Here is a 24,468-nt window from a genome sequence, read left to right as displayed (position 1 = left end):
TAAGAGACTTGATTGGACTAAGAGCTGCCTTCCAGCCTCAGCCATTCTGCAATTACTTCCAAACAGATTAAAGAAAACATCTGAAAGAACTATAATTCAAGAAAAAAAAAAAACCAACTTGAAAGCAGTATAAATGAAGACAGAGATAATGCCAGACCTTGCATCACAGCATTTAAGTCCTACTGAAGCACATTTTAATTTCCTGTTTATATTACACATGGTTGTCAATCTTGTTGTCTGTAAAGAAGAGAGGCATTTCATGGGGTGCTTACTTGCAACAGGGAGTTATAAACACATACCCCCAAACCCAAAATTTGGCTGCAGATGTTTTCTATCACTTAGATAGGGTTTATGGAACATCTTACCACAGACTACAGTTTCCTTTATGACTAGGTGGGTAAACAAGTCCAATTACAGATGTTCTATTTTTAAAATGTTAATTGTAGGGCACATAGCGTAAAACTTTAATTAAAATTATGCTGGTTTCCACAACAACAGTGCTTCCTGAGAAATGGCTATATTAGCAAACAAACATTGAAGACACCCAATTACTGCATTGCTCTGTGCATTACACTCTAACTCAAAATAGTGCTGCTCTTTTTTAAATCATACCATCATCTAAAACCAATGGACCAAAACTGCAAATATTTTTTTTATTTATGTTACTGTACTGAAGTAAAAAAATTGAATTACTGAATTGACAGCATGATAATATCTCCAATAAATACACACAAATTTATTTGGAAACTCTGGAAATTAGAAGATTTTTAAATGACAGTAAGCCACACATGGCCAAACTTCTGGTAAATAAATTCTACATCCCTAATGAACCAATTAAGTGATTGACTGATTTCAATGCACTAGACACTGACTTGGGTGCCTACTTTCACACAAGCTGTTTTAAGAACATTGCCCTTAAAGAAAAAAACCAAACAAAAAAAGACAAAGAAGAAGAAGTTTAAGGTTTTGGGGTTTTTTTTTAATGCTCTTGGGCACTAAAATGCCACATAAACTGGCCAGAAAACAAGGGTAAATTTTCATTCTGTTTTCTGCACTCAAATTACAGAACAAAATCCTATAAAATGTAGCTAGAAGGCTTAAAAACAAAACAAAAAAAAACAAAAGCAAAACAAACTCACTGAACTTTGTCCCTACATAAGTATCTTGTAAACTTTCCCAATGATTTCAGGAAAAGCTGAACTGAGCCACGGTAGAACAAGCTTTCTAAAATTCCAACTTGTGTTATTAATTTAAGAAGTCAGTAAATGGACTGTAATAGGAAAAATATTTTTCCATCCTTCATTTACAATCCTGCTTAGAAAATCTGATGCCAACTCACACGTAGAGTTCTACAGGAACAAGCCACAAAGGTTTTTCCTGAAGATTCCCACTGAAGCCTTGAAAGGAAAACAGGCTTTTATCCTGCTGGTTGCCAGCTTGCCAAACACCAAGAGCACCCACCTCTGCTTGGTACCTTGTGATTGCATTCACTTGGGGATTCTCTGTGGCTTTCTGCTGCTATTTTCTATGCTATATTCTATGATTCTATGATTTTTCAGCAGAGCCAGCACAATTGTTTTCATCTCCTGGTATTAGTCAAACTTCCTATCAGGCTATTTGCTTAACCTAGCAATCCGTGTGACTCCCAAGAGGTCAGACTGAAGCAAAGTTCAAGTGCTGCAAGTTGCTGGAAAAGCAAGACATACTACCTCTGCTCCATACTTGTATAGGTCCAGATAATCTGCAGGTGAAAAGGGGAGTGCTAGTGCTGACCAGATTTATTCCAAAGCCACAGAGTTAGTCAGCTGTGGAGATGACCTCCACATGCAAGCAAAGGCGCTATGTCATTGGATCATGTAGTTCATGCCCCAAAAGAAAAGCACCATCTCAATTTTCAAGTTCACAGTAACGAAAAGAACTCCTTTAAAATTCAAGAACTGACAGCACTGGTAGCAAGCAAATTCCTTTTGAATGCCCTGAACAATTTGGTTTTATATTTCAAGGCAACAAGTCCAATTTCTACTCCTGTTTTTTGCTGAAGAGAAGCTCCCCTAGGCATTAAAGCCTAAAAAAAGTCAGCCCACCACATAATTGCCCACAGTCCTTGCCTCTGAGTGATGACAACCACTGCTTACTCACTGCTGCTTACAGCACTGCTCATGGTGGAAAGGTCTGATGGTAAGGAAGCAATTAAATCTTTATGGTTTTTTTAGTTCTTTCTGGTCATAAGGCTAGACTGTTTTAAAAGTCACTGTTTGTATACTTCCCCCTCGGGTTTCACAACTTTCTCTTAATGTCTTTCCTCCTTCTCCACAAAAATGTCCATTCTTTTCCGGTTAGCCTTATTAGTTTGACCATTTGGATTAAACAAACTTAAAAAGCTATTTCCTAGAAAAGTTTTCAATGCTTCTACATGTTAACCTGTCTCTCTGTTTATTTAACTTGTGGTATCTTTGTTTTGGTTAATTTGACAGATGACAATAAAAAAAAAAAGGTATACACAAAAATTAATGCCTAAAAGAACCCAGAGTACCTATGTAAAGAAGCCAGTAATGAGTTACTTTGATCTTTCAGTGCTATCTGAAGCCATTTTTTCAAGTAGCATTTTTTAATTCATGGGTCTATGCAAAAAAAATTAAAATGTCCAGATAACTCATAAAAATACTACTTAATATGGTGTATTCATGCATGACTACCTAAAGTAAGCAAGATTCAACACTATGGCAAAGAGAAGAAATTAAGTGTAAAAATATTTTCCCTTACAACACCAAATGGAAGTCACGCTCAGTTAAGTAAATATTTTGCTATACTGATAGAAGCCAAGTCCGTGGTTTGTATTTTTTTCTTCAAACCCTTGTTTTAGTTGTTGTTTGTAAACTACCATTTTGATCTGCTTCATAAAAAATGGCATATAAAGTTTGTGCTCATATAACTGTCAGTGAAATGCACTTTGCTTTTTTGAAGTGGCTTGTAAAAAACCATTTTAGCTCCATCAAAAGGTAAGGAATACAATCAGCCGACCTCTTTGTGCTTGTGCTACGAGGATACTCATCCTCGGTAGAAACAAATTTCCCTAGCTTTAGTCAGCAGCTGTAATGGCATGTGCTAAAACTATGATATGAAGCAAAAATTTAGAGGCTTGTTAATAAGAAGCAAGATACAACAGAATGTGCTCTCTGAAAACTACCCAAATTTCCCAAACAGCATTCGGATAGCTTCCCTTTTTGAAAGGGGACTTGATGCTTCACGTTCAATCTGTGCACACCATTTTCTCCTTCCTGCCTAAATTCTAAACATTTTTCTTACATTTACTTCTTCTGAGATTCAGTAGTGACAGTTTCTTCCTTACACTCCTACATATATTTTGCACAAGCTGTTAAACAGAATTAGTCCACACTCCTCTTCTGTATCAGTCACCATTGGCCAAAAAACCTTCTGCAGAATCTGGTACACAAGAAAGCAATTGACTTCACGGTTTCAAAAGCTCAATAGCCAGACTATTAAAAAAAAAAAATGAGAAGGGAAATATTTATAAGCGATACTTGACTATACTGCTGGATGGAAGGCTGTTTTTCCTGTGCTCTGTAGGAACCTAATAAACTGGCCTTAGAGAAATCCCAGTGCTCACCCTCCCCACTCAGCTTCTAACTTGTGCACACAGCTTGGCAGCGGGGCTGAAGAGCACTTTTGTGGACTATGGTCATGCAGACTCTCTAAATGGACACAAGAAATGTATACTAGGTGAAGATGGGTCCCAGGTGGCTAACAGAGAAGGGGTATGAACACAGCGTTTGGAAGACAGGTTGAGCATGCCCAGTGTAAACTCTTTATGCCGTTTTAACTACCATGAGGGCATCACTTACAAGCAGATAACAAAAATACTGCCTGGTATCACTTGGCTGTTGCATTCTTCACATTACAATAATCCAGGTTAGCTCAAAAAGATGCCATCAGCAAAAGCACTGGCTGAGACCTTTATTTAAAAAAGGAAAGAGGTTATCTATTAACCCTGAGCATAAAGGTATTCTTCAAATTCCATGATAAGTCTTTACTACAAATTCCCCCTTACCATTCAAAGCCAGCAGATAAAAACTTGAAAACTGTACAAGTTAGAATTACCTATAGAAATTAAATTTTGTGGTCTTCACAAACCTACCAAAGCAGAAAGACTAACATAAGCAAATTCCCTACTCTGCAAAAAAAAGGCAAAATTATACCCTGATAATTCTTTCAGTTGTAGCTCATTAATATACCTTTTAGTAATGAACAGGAGTAATCAGTTTTATGGTAACAATCTAAATTCAATGCCCTATTTTTAAAAAACTAAATAAAAATACCAGAAGAAATACCAAGAAGAAAAAGAAAGTGACACTGGAAACCTAACAGATGAAATAGTTCAAGTCTGAATATCCTTCCTTCACCATGTGTTAAAACCACATGGAACGAGAAGAAAAACCAGCATGTGCAGTATCTGAAACGCATGTCACAGAACAGAAGAAACCAGGGGATAATAAAGAATTAAGTTATTAGGCAAGCACTGATTTGTGCATACGTTTAAATCTGGAGGCACACTACCCTTCCTGCACAGCTTTCTGCCAAACACAGGATCCACGGGGAAAATGGCTTAATCCTCAGCAATGACACAGCGTGAGGAGCCTATCCTGTCCCCCATGCTGAGGGGACACTTCCAGGAATAGAGAGTTAGTCACCATGTCTCCCTTCACCACCCATCTTTTCATCTTCTGCATATTCTGCTCTGTAGAGACAAGCATTCACACCTACTGGATGCTGCTAAGTCATGTAGGGACATGGTATGCAGAAAACTGCTCTTCTACAGAAAAACCTCCTGTAAATGTAGTGGACAGCCCACTAGGAATTCTTTCTTTATATGGATTTCTACAGTATGTGAGATGAATGTCTCTGGTGGTGGTGGTGTTCCTGAGTGGAAGCATCAACTCTGCTTCTGAACACCCTGACTTCATTCATGAGTGCTAGAAAGGAGCAGAGAGCATCTTCTTACATCCTTTGCATACACAGTGAGGCCAAGCAGAGGCATAATAAAACAGATAAATTATTCTTTAAAAATTGGCTTAGTTACAGCAACCCTTTTTTGTTTGTTTGTGGTTTCTTTTTCTTTTTTTCATAAACCAAGTGTGTCTGTGGAATTGTGATTTATCCTGAATGCTGTAAACATTTCTCGTTAGCTTGCTCCCAAAGCTCATCTGACTATGGGAATAGATCCCATGCAGCTATCCGGTGAAGCAAAGGAATGAGTCATCAGTCTGCAATCTGAACAACAGATGGAATCATAGATTCAGACCAAGGTAAACACAGCAATAAATGAAACACCAGTCTCAAAATTACACCTCTGGAGAAAGCAGTCTAGGATGGCAACTCATAAATATACCTACCTAGCCTGGCATTAGAAAGCATATAGGGAAATGCAGTGGGCCACTTAAGAGGAAAACTGTTGAATTCAATGGGGGAAAAAAATCTTCCTGAAAAATGTTTGAAACAGCTGAAGGAATTCATACACCTCTGTAACTAACTTGGTCAAGTCTAACTTGCCCTATGTTCTTACAGGTTTGGCATAAATACTATGGATTAGGAAAATGTCTTTAAATAAACAAAGTAATTTGAATTAATTTATAGTGAACTTGATTAGTTTTACTCCTACTAAGATTAGTATAATTTTCCTCACAGAAGGAATAAACTCCACAATAGTGCCAATGCTCTCTCATTTTGTATTCAAGCAGTTTCTTCTTTGACTCAACAAAGCTAGCAGTCTCTTCCCACCAACCACACTGACAAAAAAGGCTCAAATTCTGTTTGCAGTTTTGCCGGTCTAAATGCAAATAATTTAGGTAATAAGTTTAGATTTCTACCAAAGCAACTGAAAGCAAAACATATCCCCAGAGCTCTACAGCCTGATTAGTGATGATGAACCGAGATAGCACAGCCCCAGCTGCTCAGTGTTACACAAAGAAAGAGGTAGGCAGGTTCAGAGAAAGCTGCACATATTGGTTTCACTCCTATTCACAATTTACCCCTACTATTTCACTCACCCACTCCCTCTTCACCAAAGCATGAAATGCCAGTTGCTTAGATTTAAGCTGTTAAATATTCAGCTACTGCCATCACAAATTACTAAACAAATTAGCAAAACACCACCATTCCACACACAGACTCCCAAACACCATGCTAGCCCCATGTATTTTCAAATGTTTCGCTCTCCTCCCAAACTCTTCTGCCCTGCCACCACCTAACCAGATGCAGGACCTGCACTGAGTTGCAAACACAGATCCTGCTAATTCCCTGCCTCAGAGCATCAACCCTTCACTGAGGGCTGCTGTGATGCAGTCAGTACACATCAGGGGTACTTTTCTCCCAGACCTTCACCTATCCTATATATCACCGAGCTGCATCCAATAAATTACCCCTGTAGTTACTGCACACTACAGAGGTCATGGTTACCTCTCGTCGGAATACTGTCCACACCAGTGCACAGTTGCCTGAGCTGGCTTAGCCCTCAGTGCAAGAAAGAAAAGAGAGCAGGAAGAAGAAATAGGGCCTCCAACTCAGCTCTTCAAGAAACTTCCCCAACAGACAAATCTGCTGGCTCAGATGCAAGACTTACACATACACAAGTCTATGTGGCCAGATGGGTTCCACCCAAGAGTGCTGAAGGAGCTGGCAGGGGAGCTCGCCAAGGCATTCCATCATTTACCAGCAGTCCTGGTCTAGTGGGCAGGTCCCAGAGGATTGGAGGTCGGCCAACGTGAAGCCTCTCTAGAAAAAGGGCAGAAAGGAAGACCCTGGAAACTACAGGACTCTCAGCCTGACCCCAGTGCCAGGGAAAGTCATGGAGCAGATTATTCTAAGTGAGATCATAAAGCACATGCAGGAAAAGAGAGGGATCAGGCCCAGTCAGCACAGGTTCATGAAGGGCAGGTCCTGCTTGACCAACCTGATCTCCTTCCACAACAAGGTGACCTGCCTGGTTGATGAAGGAAAGGCTGTGGACATTTTGTATTTGGACTTTGGTAAAACATTTGACACAGTCTCCCACATCGTCCTCCTGGAGAAACTGACTACCCACGGCCTGGATAGGAGAATTAGAAACTGGCATGATGGGTGACCCTAAAGAGTGGTGGTGAGTGCTGTCACATCCTAGTTGACAACCAGTCACTAGTGGTGTCCCTTAGGGCTCAGTGTTAGGGCCAGTGTTTAACATCTTCGTTGATGATCTGGATGAGGGGATCGAATGCACCCTCAGTAAGTTTGCAGATGATACCAAGGTGGGCAGGAGTGTTGATCTGCTGGAGGGTCGGAAGGTTCTGCAGAGGGATCTGGACAGGCTGGATCCATGGACTGTGGCCAGTGGTGCGAGGTTCAACAAGGCAAAGTGCTGGGTCCTGCACTTGGCCCACAGCAATCCCATGCAGTGCTCCAGGCTTGGGGAAAAGTGGCTGGAAAGCTGCTCAGTGGAAAAGGACCTGGGGGTACTGACTGACAGAGATGAACACGAGCAGCTTGTGCCCAGGCGGCCAAGAAGGCCAACAGCATCCTGGCCTGTATCAGCAATAGTGTGGCCAGCAGGGCCAGGGCAGTGATCATCCCCCTGTACTGAGCGCTGGTGAGGCACCACCTCGAATCCTGTGTTCAGTTCTGGGCCCCTCACTACAAGAGAGGCATGGAGGTGCTGGAGCGGGGTCAGAGAAGGGCCACGGAGCTGGTGAAGGGCCTGGAGCACAAGCATGATGAGGAACGGCTGAGGGAACTGGGGGGTTTAGTCTGTAGCAGAGAAGGCTCAGGGGGACCTTATCGCTCTCTACAACTGCCTGAAAGGAGGTTGTAGTGAGGTGGGTGTCGGTCTCTTCTCCCAAGTAACAAATGATAGGACAAGAGGTAACAGCCTCAAGCTGTGCCAGGGGAGTTTAGATTGGATATTTGGGAAACTTTCTTCACTTGAAAGGGTGCTCAGGCATTGGAACAGGCTGCCCAGGGCAGTGGTGGAATCACCATCCCTGGAAGTGTTCAAAAACTGTGTAGATGCAGCCCTCAGAGACACAGATTAGTGGTGGAATTGGGTGTCCTGGGGTCATGGTTGGACTTGATCACCTTAAATGGTCTTTTCTAACCCAGTTGATTTTACGATTCTATGACTCCCAGGTTTAATTTCAGTGGTCTCTTCCTACTAACACTTTATTTTAGCTCAGACATACTGCAACGCACTGTGCACTGACTGCACCAGTCTGGACAGGATGAACATGCTCAACACCTAGAGCTGAGAAATGCAAGGACCTCATCACGGATAGGTGATGAGCAGAAGGAACAAAAACTGGCTGTGCAGGATACCCACTGCAGGAGCTGGACCACCTCACCTATAGGCAGGATGGGAAGCAGCTTGGAGATGTCTCCTGCCTGTTCATGAAAACATGAGGGGTCGTGAAAGATTGCTTTCCCACCAGATTGTGGCTGTATCACCCCTGCCACACACACAATTAAATTCTGTCAAGCCACTGCTGACCACCTCCAGCGCACAGCACATGGCACACTTTAATTTAGCATTAGCAAAATACCAATAGCCCCTGGAGAGACTTGGATTTATTTCTACTCCAAAAATATATTCACTGTACTAGAAGCAAAGCAACATCAGCAGTGAATAATACTTATTGTCAGCTCTTTGAACATTTTCATACCTATACTGAATATGTTGGAAAGGATAGCTCCTCTTCCCCAACAGGAATGCCAGAAACAGTATTAAAGAAGACCATTTCAGATTGCAGACATTAACTCTACATTTGCTTTCTAAACTGTTCAGATTCTGCAAGCCAAAGAAACAAGAATTCAGTATGTAAAACTGCAGCTCAAGTCTTTTCAGCAGCCCTGCAAAATCCTCTTACACACATTCATGCGAGTCAAAAAACAGATCTGCTGTGAGGCACAGCATGTACCTCATGGCAACAGTGTAGATTTATGTTTCTGCTCTCTGGGAAGTCACTGCTATGCAAAAGGATATGACTGGCTTTACAGGTGAAGGTAAAATCTATTGCCCTGAAAAGACCAAAATGGAAAACAGATCTAGCAGCCTATCAGTTCTAGCACAGAACTATCACAAGGGGCTGAGAAGTACGATACACCACTGCTGATTTATACAGTTTAAATAGCACAGTCAATGTTTTTCTTCTCCATTTGACAACTTCTCTTTTTGCTTTACATTTTTCTTGCTTTTCAGTCCTTTGCAAACCTCACTCACAAGGGAGAAGATGTCACATTTCCCATGGAACAAAATTGGCTTATGACACATTGTATAATTCCAAAAATACATACTGCATTAATTTGACACACTCCTGTCATCAAGACCTTAATTTCTAATATCTTGTTTTCCAGATACAATTCAAAATTTTCTCTGCCTCAGCTATCTAATTTGTACCACTCTAAGAGGGAGAGTTCCCTCCTATTCACACTAAGGTCCTTCATGTTGGAGATTCCCAAACCTCTGGGAGAAGGTCCACTTGAGTCTCCTCTTAAACATACCATGTTCTCACCCTAGCAAGTGACTATTAGTCAGCTGCTTTTCTTAAACAACACTTAATATTTTAATTCCTATATTTGCTTGACTGATTTCCCCCTCTTTTTCTGTGTATTAACTTCACACACCATTCTTGTGTTCCCATTAACTACTTCCTTTCACTTTGGTTTTGCTCTCTGGACCTATGTGTCCCTCCTCTTCTTTGTCACTAGGCTACCGTGCATACTACAAGTTCTCAAATTTTGCAAAGGACTACAGCAATGATTTCTGTGTGATATTCTAAAAGTCTAGGAGTGTTATCTGGCAATTGTTCAAGCAGAATCCTAAAACTTAAGTGGAGCATTTTCTGTAAAATAGATGTGCTTCTGCTATATAAACCTTATGCCCTCCTACCATCTCTACAATTACAGTTGCTTCTGTTTCAGTGTATAAAAGGCAGGGTGTCCTGGGTTCAGCAGCAGCAGTCACTTTTTCTCCTTCTTAGTAGCTGGTGCAGCACTGTGGTTTTGACTTTCGGCCTGGGGATAATACTGATAAAACCAATGTTTTCAGTTGCTGGTCAGAATGTTTAGTCTGACCAAGGACTTTGTGAGTCTCATGCTCTGCCAGGGAGGAGGAGAAGCCGGGAGGAAGCAGGGACAGGACACCTGACCCAAACTAGCCAAAGAGGTATTCCATACCACAGCACGTCATGCCCAGGGACGTAACTGGGAGCTACCCGGAAGGGCACGTCTCGCTTCTCTGTCGGGCTCATTTCCAGTGGGCGGTGTCGTATTCTCTTCCCTTGTTGTTTCCCTTATCATTATTATTATTGGTGGCAGCAGTAGTGGTTTGTGTTATACCTTAGTTACTGGACTGTTTCTATCTCAACCTGTGGGAGTTACATTCTTTCGATTCTCCTCCCCATCCCTCGGGGGGGGGCGTGGAGGGGGGAGTAGAAACTGCGTGGCTGACTTGCCGACTGGCTTAAACCATGACACAGGGACAGAAAGAGAGGATATCTGACTATACTGCAATGCTTTATAATGTCTTCCGGTAGATAATTAACTGTAGTCTGTGAGGGAACTGCAAGAAATCCACCTGCTCACAGGCTTGTGACCTTTCTGGTGAATTTTAGGAGTTACATAGCTCCATTTCATCTTCACAACAGACCCCGCCTGGTTAAATATTACATATAAACTGCAGAAAGAAGAAGAATTACTGGTACAGCCAGTATAAAAACTGCAAGAGACTCTTTTTTGTTTCCCATAATACTGAGCTACCCCTGCAGTGACCCAAGATGAGGGGACAGCTGACTAGGAGAGGACAGAGATACAGCGCTGTCAATGCCACCACAGGCAGTATTGTCACAATCTGACCCAGCATCTGTCTTTCCCTTCTCTCCCTCATACATCTTTTTCTCACCGTGCAGCCCTAACTCTGTGTATACACAAATCAAATGACCTGGTGCCATGTTTTCTCACAGGATGTCCATAAATCATATTCCCTGGTTTCAGAGTTTGATGGTACGTGGAATAGTGGGAGAGGACCCAAAAAAACTCACAACCCCACAAAACCATAAATTGATTTTGCTGACATCAATCTTGCCTCTCTAAATCAGCCATAATTTAAAATACCAAAATGAAAGGATGCTTTACAGACATAATAAATACTGGTTATTATTTTTCATAGCCTTCAATACAGAACCTTTAGCACTTGTGAAAGACAATTACAAAACATTATTCCACATCCATACATCACCAAAGCAAAACAGTGAATGTAAAGTACCAGCATACATCGCTCTCCGTGACTCTACAGGCAAAACAACAAACCAATAATTGGTAACTTTTAAAGAGTTCCTTTCTGTGCCCTCTTCCCCATTTTTTGTTAATGCCTTCATCGTCTCACCATCGAAAATCAGAGCACCATTCACTGTCATGAAGCTGTATATATCCTGGACATACAGGAAAACCAAAGCTCTCCTTGTTGGACCAAATCCCTTTGATGGGAACACCGCCAAGTGAAAGCAGCCTGGCCAAGCCATGTAAGAGGTTAGGAGGCAGGGGATTGCATAGCAATCTTAGTATTTCTGGATGCAGGCCTAGGAAATCAAAGCAAAAGCAAGTGCTGGTAGCTGCAGAGGACACCCAAGGAGTCACTCCATGGCACTGCACATGTGGGTCAAGGCTGATCTTACTTTTCCTTCCCACATACCTGGGCAAGCAGCCCAGCTAAAATGCACACAGCACCAGTATGGAGACTCAGCTCTGAATGTGCTCTTTATACTGCATTCATTGGCCAATTCGATCAAAAATACACCTCTAATTCTGCCTGGCACAAAAAAAAAGTATAAAAATTAATGGAGCTGAAGGGTCACTGCTCTGGAGAAAATTACCCTGACTTGAGCAAAAAACTAAAAGAAACAGAGGAAGAAAGACTGGATGATGTGTCTTCATGGGGTCAAACATACTCTTGGTCATGTCTTTGTCATTAACTACTATTTTCTTCTGCTAAGTTTGCACAATCCTTTGCACAAAATATATTTGAAACAATCTTAAAAAGTATTTTTTTGAAAGAAAGAAACAAAAATCTTTTTGCAGCTATGAAGGCTAAAAAAAATAATCAGCTTTCACCTTTTACCCTGGTCTACTTCATAACACACCTCGTGTGCAAATTTATTGCAGGAAAATGTTACCTAGTAAAATTTATTATAATTTTTTGTTGCTGTTACATAACTTAATTAAAACCATCTTGATTTATATAATTTATTATGGCATGGCCATTGTTAATGAAGCTCACAAAAGGATAAATTCATGTAAAGGAGATGAAAGAGAGCAGAATGAGGGATTATATTCTCAAGCTTCTGAGGCAAACCAGTCTGAAATAAATGCAAGTTGTGAGTTTTTGGAGCAGAGGGTGCATTCATTGTAATTATTTCAGACTGCCTGCTGATTGCAAAAGATTAACATAAATAGGAATTGTTACTGCAGATGTTTCAATTCTTGCTAGGAAATCCCTTGAATGTAGGAAGTACAGAATAAAAAATACGAAGCTGCTATATTACAGGATCGTAACGTTTGTTCTATTCTTCTGTTCTAGACATATCAGCAAAAACATAAATAAAGCTGTTCATCTTCAGGTCCTGAAGGAAAAACACCACTCCCCTCCGGCAGAATGACAAAACATCTAGATGCAACCTCACTGCTCATCAGTATTTTGGGACATTCCCTCCTCCCTCCTAGAAGTGCTCTTACACTGTATGGCACTGTTACCCTCCGAAGCCTGCATGGCCTGCAGCTACAACCATAGTCAGTACATTGAAATCTGTAGCAATTAACAGCTTTTAAGATCTTTGCTCCTCCATTCACAACAGCAATAAACATAAATAACACATAAATAATTCACACGTAATTTTGATATTTCCAACTCCCTTTCTACATTAAACAAAGGAAAAATTTCCATTCAGTCTGGAAAAAAAAAAAAACAAACAACCAAAAACCAAACCAAAACACAAAACCTCTTACTGAAAATTTTAAAAAACCAGGAACAGATAAAAATGTCTCACAACTAGAGGCATGTATAATACATCTCATCATATCCTCTGCTTTACTTCCTCTTCTCATAATTTGCTTTCTTGTCTCAGTATGATCACAATGCACAGAAACCAAGAAGAGTAAATGCCTCAGGGCAGGGCTTTTTGACTGTAACTTCAGTCCACTCAGGTCTATCACTGCAACACTTATGGCAGTGATGAGAGAAAATTATACAGCTATTTAGACTCTTCGGTTATTTGTGAGCCAGCTATATGAAGTACCCTCCACACTCGGAGAGATCGTTATGAGTCAAAGACGCTATAGTCAGTACAATATCTGTCTGTAGGCTGAACAGTATTTCCTATGGTTCTGCACTAAACATGAAACAAAAAAAGTCATATGAGCCTTTTCATACAGCAACGTACATCTCCAAGTACCCTAATGTTTTGCAGTCATCAGTGGCAGGGCAGCAAGCTACACCACCATGGGCCAAACTCCAGAGCTCAAATCCACTGCCTGGAGACTAAGGGGGTGCAGCCTCCTGCCCTTTACATTCCTCAGCCCCCTGCCTCCTCCATACTGGACGGCGTCAGAAACATATCAGACCTAAACCCAGTTTTCTTGGGCCAAGCAGGACAATGTTCTCTGCTGCCTGGGACTCACTGTGCTGCAGTGTCCACCAAGATGGGCTCAGGACTCGACATCTCTGCTGTCCAGCCCTGCCAGCAGATGGGCCTGGCTCCTTCTCAGAAGCGATCAGGCCATGAGGAGGATGGTCACATTGTGACCAGTGATTTGAACCTTGCCAGGAACCAGAAGCCCATAGAGCCCATAGAGCAGATTTGTCTCACAGCAGAGACACTGCTATGGCACCTAGCAAAGAGAGTTTTAGTAGCAAACTCCACTGACAGCACAACACACCTCACACTCTAAATCTGTTCTTCTATTTCAATGTTATGCAACAGTATCATCGACTGCAGTTCACGTATACAGCTTTAAAATAAAATGTACTAGGGCAAAAACAACAGCCCTAACATTTACAGAGCGACTTTGAGTGCAGCAGACCTCATAGGATTTCTTAAGTCTTTCCAAGCCGATAGTAAAATGCCACAGGTTTTCAAAAGTGTAGCTGAGGGCAGAGTTTGAGTCTCTGTATATATCATTTCCTCTATTTGCTGCCAGCTGCAAGGGGTCAGAGGCTGACAGAGCACAGAAGCAACTCTACATAACAGCACTGCAGAGGAAGAAAAGCATGGTCTGTGTCACTGCAAGCACAACACAACCACGGGGGTTTGAAAAAGATAGAACAAATAAAACGAATAAGATAGAAATGTTGGTTCCCCAACACAGAACAGTAGGGTTGCAATGGAAACTTTACCATATTGTAGGGAGGGTTGGGGCATTTGTGGGCACAATTACAAATTCCGCAAATCCTTTCCAAAGGACTGTCCTTGAACAACTGAAGCAAGATACCCATCTCCCTGAACAAACTACATAACCTGGCTCAGCAAGAATGAAATGCATTGTATGACTGTCACTTCTACCATTTTGAGCAGAATTCTGTTTTAGTAGCCTGTCAGATGACAAGGGTAGATATGAATTCAATAGATAAGTCCCAGAAATAGTTATTTCAAGTATTTTTATATGACAAGTTAGGAACAATACCTCACTTCCCATTTGGATATATGCTGCTTTCAAATCAGTATGAATAACATTCATTCTTAAGGTGTTTTCATTATCATTTTGCGTAAGACTATCACAAACAGAGGCAGCATGTGCATTATGGACATAAATCTACTATGGCTTGCACCCACCTTAGAGCAACTTCAGTGAGCTCAGATTTATGCAGGTTTACCTCAAATCCTTAAATGTAAGTGATGAGTGATTCTCAAGGGGAAAAAATAAAAATCCCATAATACTGATATTTCCAAAACAAATAGCAAAATCATTACCAATTGGAACACCTCTGCACAACCCTGGTTTCAGGTCTGAACCTACACACATTCCTGCTGCTCCTTCTCCTCATAAGAATTCAGCTCCATCCCCAGCAGACATACTCACCAGCTCCGGCAGGGGCCCAGGAGGACCAGCTCCAGGCACCCGCACTGAAACTCTTCCACTGCCCTGCTGCCCTTAGCCCAAAATAAGGCTTTAAGTTGGTGGATTGTAAAGAGTTCTCTGCAGCTCACACCCCTAAGAGAGGGGAAAACATAACTTTCAAAAAGCAGCAGCAATGAAAAGGAAATAACAACAGGAAGATAAAAAGAAAACAGTAAAAGTTCAGGGATTGTAAACATTCACATTAGTATCCAAATAGTTGCAAGGAAAATTGCACAAAGTTTAGTTTTTACTAAGTTGACTGCTATGCTAAGATAAAACATTTCTCAGCCCTTGACTGGGAAACTCAGAAGTGCTGTCAGCCTTCTCAAGGCTTTTCTAATCTGTCACTTGACAACACGTTAGCTTCTTATTCAGAACGTCCATTTTCCTCTGAGAAAGGAAAGACCTGTCCACCTCCCATTTCAGATCTCCTCATCTGACTCACATCTTCCAAAACTCTTTTTCTTTGTTGCGCCAGCATCATGAATGGACTTCGTTCTTTAAACATCACTTTGGTTCACAGAAAAATTAGAACAAGGTTTTAAAAGTTCTTGGGAAGGGGAAAAGAACAAAACCAAACCAAACAACTCAGAAACATAAACAAACAAAAAACCAAAGAGTAAATGGCTGGCAAGTTAGAGCTTTTAAGCCTACATTGCAAAATGCCACACAGGACTCCTCCGTTGCTGAGAACATTGAAGTCTTACCTACCCACTCTCCTCTAAACCATGCCACTCACTGGGGGAAAAGAATTGAGCACTTTTCCACTGTAAGGTTTTGGAGAAGACCTCCTGAAGCCCTGAATCACAGATTGAAGGTTTTACGCAAATGATGTCAATTAAAAACATCCTCGACTCACACTGCTGATATTCATATTAAAAATTCCAAAGGCAGTATTTTAGAGTGCAGTGAGCCTAAGTTTCACAGCAGCAGGAACTGAAGACTTGTCATCATTGGTCTTACACCCAGGGCAAGCCACCCATCCTATAAAGAAACTCCTCTTTTGTAGAAAAGCCCAGCAGTTCCTGAACAGACTTGTAAAATGACAGTTTCTGAGGGAAGCCCATTACTGTGGATAGCCGTGAACACTTCACACACATGCCCACAGACAGAGCTCCTGCCTGAGATGCTTCCCTGGATGGATTAGGGGCTCCATGACTTGCCCCTTGTCCATGTCTCAGCCCTGACAAATCCCAATGTCCTCTATGCACCCAGAACACCTATTTTCTCAGGGCCCAGGAAAATACCTGCATCAGGGCTGCCAAGAAAGTAATTGCAGGCTTAGCAGGGATACACTTTAGCATCAGCAGGATGTTTTATCTTTTACTGCTCACCAGAGGTACAAATCTTACTGAAATGTTTCAGCATGTCCTGATCTTTCTGCCCTTCAACTCTTCAGATGAGCCTTCTTACACAGGCATTTTATCTGGTACATCCCTGCCAGCTCTTTATAGATAGCACTTCCCTCTCATGCTGCCGCCAAGCCTGACAAACGCAAGTCCCAAACTGAGGAACACTGACCTGTCACATCTGATGAATTTTTGCTGACAGAAGCTGGTGCTTTTGTTTGGTCCATTTGGGGGTTTGGTGGTGGTGGTGTTTCTTCCTGGATGGCCAAGGAAATGAAGTTCCCCCTTCAAATCAACCTAGGGTCAAAGCCCTAATGAAATATTAAAGGCTTTCATCAGCAAGGCGAACTACAGCACAGCGTTAGGATGGAAGGTGAACTTTATAATGTCCCACAGAACCCCTGCAGTAAAGAGGTGTGCCCCAAACCTGTGGTCTGATGTGGTTGAAGGTGCACCCTGCCCTTGAGGTGATGAGACTCACGGGGAGCATAAAAAACACCCACTTGCCGCTACAACAGTGGCATTGAAACACCAATTCCGCCACTGTATCTGACTTTCAGACAGTGTTCTTTGCTTGTCATTACAGTTGTTGAATAGTACTATTCTAATCATTATGTCAGAGGAATACAGTGTTCCTCTCCAATCTGAAAAGGGTATGGCACAGCAAGCAGGTTTCAAATGGTTTACATAGATGGGCTTCTTTTTCTCTCATTCTGGTGCGAAAATGATGAAAATATAATTACACTTTCTTATAATTTGAATTTGGTTAGGAAGTGAAAACACAGAGCAGTCACTTTTCATTTCCCTTTTCCATTCTTCATTTAGAAAGAATTATAAAAATTCTCTTGAAGAAGTAATATATTTGAGACTAATAAAATTCAAGTGCAAAATGTTTTCAGAAGCAGCTCAGGTACAATTATTAAGTTGTCAAATAAAATCATCTAGTCTAAGTCATACTGGAGAAGGGACAAAGTTTATAAGTAATTTCTCAGACCAAAAGGGAACTGCTTCCAGGAGCAACACATCAAAACAAGATGCTGCTAAGTAACTCCAAGAACACAGAGTATGTGGGTGAAAACAGTGAACCTGACTACAGTGTCAATGTTAGCAAGAAGTCCACCTCTCCCCAGTCTCCAACTTTCATACTACGAACCTTCCACCTCTACAACCAGCCTACCTCTACTCACACCAACTGATCATAACCAGCTCAGCATCTGTAATTAAAAACAAACATGCTTTTTTTTCTAGATGGCAATAGTGAAGTACACTTTCCTGATAGCTGATCCAATGAAAATAAATCTTTCCCTGTCAACTGTGGTATTTAAATCACTAAAAAAATATTTCCCTGTCAGTGCCATTTACCTGCAACTGACCAGTCCAAAATGAAGAAACAGTAACATGGGAAAGGCTGAGATGGATCACTCCATTAGTTCCTGCATACACACATTTAAATCTGCAGTCACAAAAATGTCACTTCTACTACAATACAGGTACTTATTAAATTCAAGTCTTTTTAACCCCTTACCTTTAATATTTTTACAAGAAAGGTAATTATGGACACATTGTCACAGAGTCAGCCCATAGCTCCCCACTGCTTTGCATTCCCAAAGCACTACTCTGCAAGCCTGATGGTATTTTAGTCTCCCTTTGCAGAAGCCCAAGAGATTACTCGGGATTCAAAACTGCACTCCTCAGCTTCTAGAACCAGAATTTAAAACTAGCAGGTTAGTCCATACGATTAAAATTGCTTTATTAAAACAAGTATGACACAGTAACTTCAGTCAGAAAGACTCCTTTTGGAGAGCCCACAGAGAGACAGAGCTTACCTGCTCTGAAACTCCACAGCAAGGGGAAAATGACAGACCTGTGCAACCTGCAGCATCTTCATCTGCCTCATATTTTTCTAGTGATTTCCCATGTAACTCAAACATCCATAAACTTTTTAATGCAATTTACTCATCATCAAAGCATCATCATCATCATTGCATGCCACAGTGAGAAAAATACTAAGATGATGAATCATGGAGCTGATAAGAGTTTCTCTCAAGGCAAGCTAGGCTCTTCTTTGAAGAAGGGACAGAGCCTGTAGAAGGATGCTTGTGGTGTGGTGACACAGCCACACAGGAAGTCCAAACTGGAACGGTATTTTTACATACACTAATCCTAAAATTAATGGAAAATATATTTTATGGTATCTGACCTGCAGGCTGATTTCATATCAAGAAATATCTGCAGCATGATAGCTTTTTGTATGTCAGAAATAAATACATTTTGGAGTGAAACCAGTGGTAAAGGTGTAATATGGCAAGCTTGTGAGAAAGAGCTATTCTCAGACAACAAAGACTGAATGCAAGAGCATACATCAATTATTGCTGCACAAGCCAGATCAAAAGAACAGCACACAGCTGATATATTCATAGTTCTTCATGCAGCATGACAATGAGAAGGACTGAGATGCTATTAGACAACAAAACAGCATGCATTCAATTTTTAACAGATTCATGCAAGTATCTTTTTTCTCACAACCAAGGGAAGCTGCAATGCCACTAACACTGCACAGTTGACTGCTGTTGTTCAATGTGTTAAAAAAAACCCTGCTATAATTAAAGAACTGCTTGGCCTCTGTCCATTTTGTTCCACACTGCTGCCTCACACTTGTTTAAAGAACTGAGAAAATTTGTTGAAAATGTGGCAGATAGTGGGAAAAAACAGTTAAGCTTGACTGGTTCAAATTAGGCGGCATTTGTACAGATGGAGCACCTGCCGTGACTGGCAAGAACAGTCATGTCGCCTTGCAAGGAGAGTTTTTGGATTGAAAGTTATTGAAATACCATTTGTATCCATCAGGAATTTTTTCTGAGCCAAAGATTTCAGTTTCTTACATGTCTCAGTCCTGTCATCTCCTACTCTAGCAAAATAAGTATTTATGCATGAGAGCTGCCAATAAGAGTACCATGTAATTGATGAAAATGATGAGCAGAATACATATACAATGTCTCCTATCAAAGGCTAAAACCCATGAAAGATTCTGGAAACAGAATGACCAACATATTTTCTTAGCAGAAATTATTAACCCTTCAATGACAACAGTCCGCTTAAAACCAAGAATGGGATCAGAAATCTGGTCTGTAGGGACATGACAGCTCAGCTTTGCAGCCTCAATATGTGCTTAGAGGGAAAAGATTGCCCATTTACTGCATGCTGTCTTCCATGCACTGCTTTTAAGATGAAGCTGAGATATTCTGATTCTATTTGAATTGGCATGCTTCTGTTCTTTGCAGTGGGAACTTGCCTCTGTTCTTAGAGGAGTACTTGCATGAACACTGTACACCCAGTGCTTTTGTTTCTTTTTCATTCTAATGCCTTTAAAATAGCCAACTGCATAGATTCATTTGAATGTCCAAAGGCTTCAACCTTTGGCTGCAAATTATTCAAATGCACATAAGAATGTATACTTTGTAATTACTACAAAAACATTTTTCATGAAGCAAATTCTGCCAAAGGGATATACATTTGTAATCCGGATGAGGAAAATAACCCTCACGGGCTTTTTACATGTCCCACTAACTCCCAGTATAAGCATATTAAATAGTCATTCAAGCACTCTAATGAAATGTTGAATACTTACAATCATTACAAACAAAATACCTTTAGTTAGGACAGTTGCAAAAGCATGCAACCCAATTCTGGAAAGCTGCAAAAAAATTACTCCCTTTAAAATCAATGCTATTTTTCTTTGAAGGAAGAGCTAAGTTTCACTGCAACTTCGACAGAAGAGAAAATGGTAATGCTGTAATGCCATAATGCCACTAAAACTAACAGCATCCACAAGTATACCTCTTAAGACATACTGTCACTAAGGCATGCCCCCTTTAAAAACACATGCCCCATTAACTGAGGTAGTGCATCCAATGGATAAAGCAGGAACATGAAGTGATCCCTCCAGGAGAACACTCTGTCAGGCTTTCACAATTTAAATAAAATACAGGTTGTTAGGTGAGCACTGCAATATACAGATTTTTACAGATAGTATTTTCCAATGGAATTTTAAATCCATGCCCTAGCTAATTGAACTGACCCTGAAAAGCAGAGGTAAACCTTATTCAAGTACATTAAGCTCTGTAGTGCTAATTTATATCTCTACTTCAGTAAAAAGTCCAAATACACAGTTCAGTGTATCTCTGAAAAGGCCTTTTACTAGTCTCATTTACTCAAAAAGCATTTTTATCTCCTTTCTATCTGTGGAGTGGAGACACAAAAAGCAAAGTTTAATCCCTCAGCAAGGCTGCTAATCCCACTGAAATCAACGAAAAAATCTTTTCTGAAGTCCCATGGCACAAGCAGGGAGCTGAGTCAGAGGGCTATGGTACAACCCCACTGACTCCTTCATCCTTTGGGAAGCCAAACTCCCCACCCGGTTCAGCTACTACCTTTCTCCTTGCTGTCTTTTACTTTTCCCCTATTACTATTTTCTTAGAATTTTACTATTCCCCTACTTCCTTTTTACTGTTCCCATTTCTCTCTCTCTTTTTCTGACCCCTGTAAAACTTCATACCTTCCAGAGGGAGATAACCCATTTTAATTCAGCTAACATTGCCTTTTCCTTGCTGATAGGAGTACTCAGGAGCTGTACCAATCCTTACAGTAAAACATTTTTTCATTGTCCAATGTTGGAGTCAGTGCAGAAAGAGCCTAACTTAAGAAAAAGAACTCTACTGAAGGTACTCAACAGAGCATTTAGATATCCAGGAGGAGAGGAATAGAAGTTACTTTCTTCTTCAGCAGCAGTTAAGCATTGTATTTCCATGTTAAACAAGCCAGCGCTGGCTACAAACTCTGCTTAGTCTACAGGGGTAAGTAATGTAAGTCATCGATGGCAAGTTTGGACACAGACACCAATTACCCACAGAGATCTTGATGAAGCAGGAACATACATCTTTAATCGTGAAATAATGAGATCCTCCTCCACAGTGGGTTTGACAATTGTTTACCTAAACAATGAGCTCAGCTGAAGAAGCAAGTAGAACTGATACCACATCATACTGCTCTTTCTCTGGGATGCACCCACATGTCCATTGTACATCCAGGCTAACAAACTGCATCAGAGTGACAGTCAAACAGAAACTACCTCATGAAAAGAGCTGGATTAAAACTACAAGCAGAGATCTAAATTCGCCAGAAGAGAACAGCTCTAAGTTTGATGCTACTTTACCCACAGCACGTTGGATTTAAGAGCTGAAGGTACACCTTGTTGCATGTATTTACAGACTGTAATCCATTTAAAAATACCTACCACTGAGAAATTCCTATATCCTTATTGCATGTAGTTTCTGTAGTCATCTTGACATTTGATTCACCCCAGCACTGAAGTGCTCTATCAAAACTGCACTTCCTGGAGATCACTTTCAGTAACTAAAATAATATTTTAAAAGGTTTGGCCAAACAAGTCAAGGTAAATGCTGCACATTCCATTAACTCAATTTATTCTTGGCTCAAAAGACCATCATTTTAAAATGAGATCCTGTTTAGCATTATTATAAGTTGCTAAATTTCATAGCTCTATAAGAGTTTTCTCTAAATTTATGAACAAATTTTACTGGATGAAGCAAAATTATAAAGATGATTTTACTAGCCACGGAACACTAATTTAATCTGCATTCTCAGGCAAGGGCTGATCCAAACATCATGCATGCAGATAACAAGGACAATAGTTACAGGTAAATCCCATAAGTCATCGCAAATACAATATTCTGAGAAAAAGTATCTTCCTCAGTCCACCTTCTGATTACCTGAAATGGTAACAACAGATATTTATACACATAGTCCTGCTTTCTTAAATCATTCATTTCATTGAAAAGTTTAAAATCGGTGAGCCACATATCCCATGTGCTACTCCCATAAATATTTCTAGTGAAGTGACAGGAAATACCCTTAAAATCTTGATTTTAAGGTGCTTCTGTAATAAAGCAATACATTTTCTCTGGGTTTAGATAGCAAAATCAGCACTTCCAAGTAAGGCTGTGTTTTATAAATTCCAGTTCTACTGCTTGGAGATTATTTCTCGAGCTGGCATTCACTCTGAAGTTACTCTAACACAGCTTCAGTGTGAGCAGGAAGTTTCCTACTTCCCAAAAGATCTGAAATACAGGCTCCATAAAGCACATAGAAGAGACAAATCACAAATGTATACTTAAATTAGGCATTCTTTCTATCTGCGGCAAAGCTTTCACAAACTTTATTAGCACAGGACTGGATCCACAGCACAAACCTGTATGCCTGTTAAATGATACTTTTTCGATTAATCTCTCATTTGAGGCAAAACATATTGATTTCTTGATAGTCACAGATACAAACATCCATCTCATTCCCTCAGGCCTTGATCTCCATGATACTGAGCAGCTCCCACTTGCCCTAAGGCAACATAAACCTACAGTTAATCACAGGAGCATATTTTAGCTGGACTGAAACAAATCTTAGAGCAGACTTCAGAGAAAGCAAGATCAGGGCTCAGTGACCCAACCAGCAACAGCTGAGAGATCTGGATTTAGCCCGGAGTTGTTCTTCTGAAATCAAAGACCTCTCATAAATGCCAGTGGGCGCATCCCCACACAGTACCCTGAACTATCGGACAACAGGCCCAATCCTGCTACCTTCGGCCATCAGAATACAACCTGTAGGAGTAGTCCCACAGAAACCCACAGCACCTTGCACAAAGGCAGGATGCAGAATCAGCCAAGCAATCACACTGTTATAACTAATTCTGAGCATTTTTACTGGTTAGCAACTAAACTAGAAAATTAGTCTCTGAACATAGCAAGGGTTTTGCAAATTAGTTCATTCTACAGCTTAAACATTTTCTTTCCCTCTAAATCAAACTAGAAGCCCATTGTGTGCCTGTCCTTTTTAATTAAATTACTAAGAATAATATGAACGGGTAAGCCATATGCACATTGGGGTGCTCTATATCAAAGCCTCCAAGCTACTGCCTTCAGCAGGGCGTGACACACACCTTGCAATTTAAATAGACAAATTATTAGACACATTACCACAACAAGAAATTGTTGCAGTTACTTAAGCATTCAGAAAAGGCTATCCTAGTCAGTTTTCCCCTTGAAAAGTACTCATTTTCCTTTCCTTGCCAAATCTGCAATATTCTCATGGATATTATTTAATAATTACAATCATCTCAAAAGCATTAGTTTATTTTGTCATTTTCATATACATGTATGTCAGGGCTTACTTCTTCGAAATAAGCCCTGAGCACTGTTTACCTAGTTTTATTTTGACTCTAAGTAGTTGGCTTATTCATGCTTTTCAAGTTATTTGGCTTGGTAATCACACCATTTCTGCTGTCGAGGGACATTCCAAAAGACTGAGTGATAAGCTGCACCCTGAATCACTTTGCGATTTTCTAACCGTCATCCTAAAATCGTCTAGTTTTTGAAGGCAAAAGCCAAAAGGAAAGTACAGTTTCAGCTGGCGCATCTCCAGATTTCTAGAGAGGGAAATTCTGGGCGTGTAGATTGCCAGAAAGGCGAGAGAAGAGCCTGCAGTTTCCACTCGCATACACGCTGAGTAGCCGATACCCGCTTGCGGAGAGCAATCACGGCATTTCAGTGTGGGCTCTAAGGTCGCGGCCGCGCCCCGTTCGCCTCGGGGACTGCTCCTGAGCCCCAGGGACCCCAGCGCCGCCGTACACCGTACCCGGTGCCTTACCGGCCTGAGCCGGTGCAGCTCACCTGGGTGCGGCGGGCACCACCGCTGCCCCTGCAGCCCGGCCGCCGCTCGCTGCCATTTGTTGCTCGCGATTCAGAAGGAGCTGCCCGCTCCTTCCTCCGCATCACAGCCACTGCCGTCTGCTCCGTAGCAACTGGTCCCGGTAGGTCTCAAAGTGGAAAAATCCCACCGCAACACACACACAGCGTCTCCCCATCGCTCCCTGCCGCCCCCTTCCCCGCCAGCCCCGCGCACC

The sequence above is a fragment of the Psittacula echo genome (assembly GCF_963264785.1).
Source record: "Psittacula echo genome assembly, chromosome: 2".
NCBI lineage: Eukaryota > Metazoa > Chordata > Aves > Psittaciformes > Psittacidae > Psittacula > Psittacula echo.
The sequence above is the reverse complement of the archived record's forward strand: the minus strand, read 5'-3'. Positions refer to the sequence as shown.